Source organism: Mastomys coucha, unplaced genomic scaffold, assembly GCF_008632895.1.
Source record: "Mastomys coucha isolate ucsf_1 unplaced genomic scaffold, UCSF_Mcou_1 pScaffold13, whole genome shotgun sequence".
Taxonomy (NCBI): Eukaryota; Metazoa; Chordata; class Mammalia; order Rodentia; family Muridae; genus Mastomys; species Mastomys coucha.
This window is the reverse complement of record NW_022196895.1, coordinates 41,964,848-41,968,136: the sequence shown is the minus strand read 5'-3', so window position 1 is coordinate 41,968,136 and position 3,289 is coordinate 41,964,848. Positions and strand designations below refer to the sequence as shown.

General features: G+C 43.0%; 1 pseudogene; it reads left to right on the top strand.

The window, feature by feature from the left end:
- Window positions 1–2,294: 2,294 nt before the first annotated feature.
- Window positions 2,295–2,372, top strand: LOC116087943 (annotated as a pseudogene).
- Window positions 2,373–3,289: the final 917 nt, after the last annotated feature.

Sequence of the window (3,289 nt, the reverse complement as noted above, 5' to 3'; positions counted from 1 at the left end):
GCATTTCCCTGATGACTAAGGATGTTGAACATTTCTTTAGGTGCTTCTCGGCCATTTGTTATTCCTCAGTAGAAAATTCTTTGTTTAGCTCTGTACCACATTTTTAAATTTGACTCTCTGGAGTCTAACTTCTTGAGTTCTTTGTATATATTGGATATTAGCCCACTATCAGATGTAGGGTTGGTAAAGATCTTTTCCCAATCTGTTGGTTGCCTTTTTGTCCTATTGACAGTGTCTTTTGCCTTATAGAAGCTTTGCAATTTTGTGAGGTCCTTTTTGTCGATTCTTGATCTTAGAGCATAAACCATTGGAGTTCTGTTCAGGAATGAACCCACACACATATGGTCACTTGATATTTGACAAAGGAGCTAAAACCATCCAGTGGGAAAAAAGACAGCATTTTTAACAAGTGGTGCTGGTTTAACTGGAGGTCAGCATGTAGAAAAATGCAAATTGACCCATTCTTAACTCCTTGTACAAAGCTCAAGTCCATGTGAATCAAGGACCTCCACATAAAAACAGATACACTGAAACTTATAGAGGAGAAAGTGGGGAAGAGCCTCGAACACACGGGCGTAGGGGAAAAATTCCTCAACAGAACACTTAAATTTTAAAAAGTTATACTAAGAGTCCCTTTCATAGTCTCAGCCTGGTCATTCCAGATGTGGCATTCTGATCCTCTTTCCCCACTCCTGTACCAAGTTGCCAAACCAAGAGAAGCAGAAAGAAATTTTAAAGCAACAAGGTACTTTCAGTAGTGAGAACCCGAGGCCTTGACTGTGTCATAGTCTGCATAAATTAAAAATGGAATCTCGCATTTCTGAGCGAAAGTAATCAGTTGGTTAAAGAATATATGTAACCTCTTGTGTACACGAGCTACTTGAAAACTTCTCCCACCACTGCCTTTTTGAGACAGTTAGGATAGACTAAAACATCCTACCAATATTTTCTGAGAGTGAAGTGTGCTGTATGTGGCCACCATCTGAAGATCCCTCTGTGGAACACAGCTCGTGACTGGATTTTCAGGTCACATTGCTGACTTTGCACAGATCTCCTCCTACCCTGTTCTCCGCTTTGGATCAGTGACTCTGAGCTACTTGGCTGAGGTCAGGGTGATGGGTACAGTATATCTCCTCAGACATCAGCAAGACCAGTGTCTCTGAAGAGACTGGCCTTGTTTCTAAGCAGGCAATACAGTTCAGGGAACAGAAAAATTTGTACAGAAATTCAAAACATTGCTGGAACACGGAGAGACTTCTGCAACAGAAAAGTTGATGGACAACTCAAACATCAAGTGCAAAGAGCATTTATGACGTCATCTTTAGGTAGCAAATAAGACTTAATGGAGCCCCTGTAACCCAAATCTTGGTTTACTTTTTCAAAAATTTTTATCAATTGCCTTTGAAGGTTAGAGAGTAAAAGATTGGGTTCCGTGATGCTTAGATGAAAATGTAAAACAAATCAAACCAGAAGGAAATTTTAGTGTGTTTCTGGACAGATATTCATCTTCAAACTTTTGCAATGTTCTCATTTTTGGTAGCTGGCCAAGTACTGAGCACATTGTGGTTCATGGAATGCAGAACTGGAGAGACTGGAGGGTTGACTTAGTAGGCCCTTTCTTTTGCTGAGATGAAGGAGAAGAAAGAATAAAATAGGAGATAGAACAACACTTCATCAGAATGGATTTTAATTTTGAATAAAGTGAGACAAAACATGTGGTGTACTGTGGTGAGATGGGCCTGTTGTCTCATGTCTCAGGCCCAGGGATATGGGAGATTGACATAAGGATTGCCTTGAGTTTGAGGTCAGCTTGGTCTATTGCAGAGGACCTGGCAGGAGGAACGACAAACGGCTTTAGAAGTCATGGAAGTCGGCCCATGGGTTACCACAGCCACATGAGGGGGCCTCGGTGTGGCACGTCTGAGGATGTCCCGCTGTTATTGAGTTCTGCTCTGCTTGATGCCCTCACATGCTTCTTAATCTAAGAACTATATGAAAACATTGTTGCCTCAGAGAAAAGTATGCTGGGCAACTTCCCTAATCATGGGTGGCCATTGGCAGCAGCCCCTGAACGCATCTGGATCCACCCCAGTCAGTGGCTCTAAGCACTGATCCCCCAATGGCTGCCTGCCTCAGTTTACTCTCTGGTGCCAAAGCTGGTCTTTGACAGTCTGTACAGCAAATTCCAAGACAACGAAAGCAAGACCCTATGTGAAACAAGGAAACAGCCCCACCCCCACATAATCAACCCGGCTTCACTGGGAAAATACAGAATCCATTCTGAAAGGGTTCAGATCACTTCTCAGCCTTTTGGCTAAGATCAAGTGTAGTATCTGAAAGGGTTCAGTTTCTTCTCTCAGGGGAAAGCCATCCTTGGTGGAGATTCTGGGGCCCTGGATGACACACATAAACTAGGAGACACATGTCATTTTAAATTGCCTCAAGTCTTAAAGCCCAGGGAGACTAAGGACTAGGTAACTTGATCCTGAGATACTAGCAAACCAGGTCAGTGGGTTAAGTATCTAGTCTTTTCCAGGAAGGAGGTTGCCCACCTTCAGGGTGGAAAGCGCTACCCAGGTGCTGAGCAAGGAAAGAATTCAGAGTGACCTCTGAGGGCAGTAACGTTACAGTGCTCTGATTTACTATTGAGAGGAAACCATGGTGTTGTGGAAACGCACTCTGGAGGAGAGTTCCAGATCGAGGGCAGGCAGGTGACCGGATGGGATTTGATATATCATTGTTGAGCAAGTCAGAGAGTGGTGAATACGGTAGTTGGTAATGAGTGGTTCTTTGAGTTGCTGGGGCCAGCGGGGAATTACCTGGTTTAGGAGAACAAAAGGGAAATGGAGTTGGTTGATAGAGACTATGAGAACACTGCCACAGGAAAGTTATTCCACGTAATCCTGTATATTTAGCCTTTCAGCATAAGTAAAGAAAGTCTATGCAGCCTACCTTAAGGGACACATATGTTTTTTTAAGACCATGTCTTAATGTTTAGCTCAGATTGGCCATGAGCTCACTAGGTAGCTCAGGCTAACTCATAGTCCCCCAACCCTACCCCTGACTGTAATAATTGCAGCCCAAAGAGTTTACATCTTATGGGCCCTGACTATGTGCAGAGGTTGTGCTGTGTTTGTCCTCAGCATAAGACAACCCTGAGAGTGGCGTCTATCATGACCCTGTTTTATAGATGATGAAATCAGGCCAGTTTTTTTTTTAAACTTGATTTTTTATTAGATATTTTCTTTATTTACATGTCATATGATTTCTCCTTTCCCAGTTTCCCCTC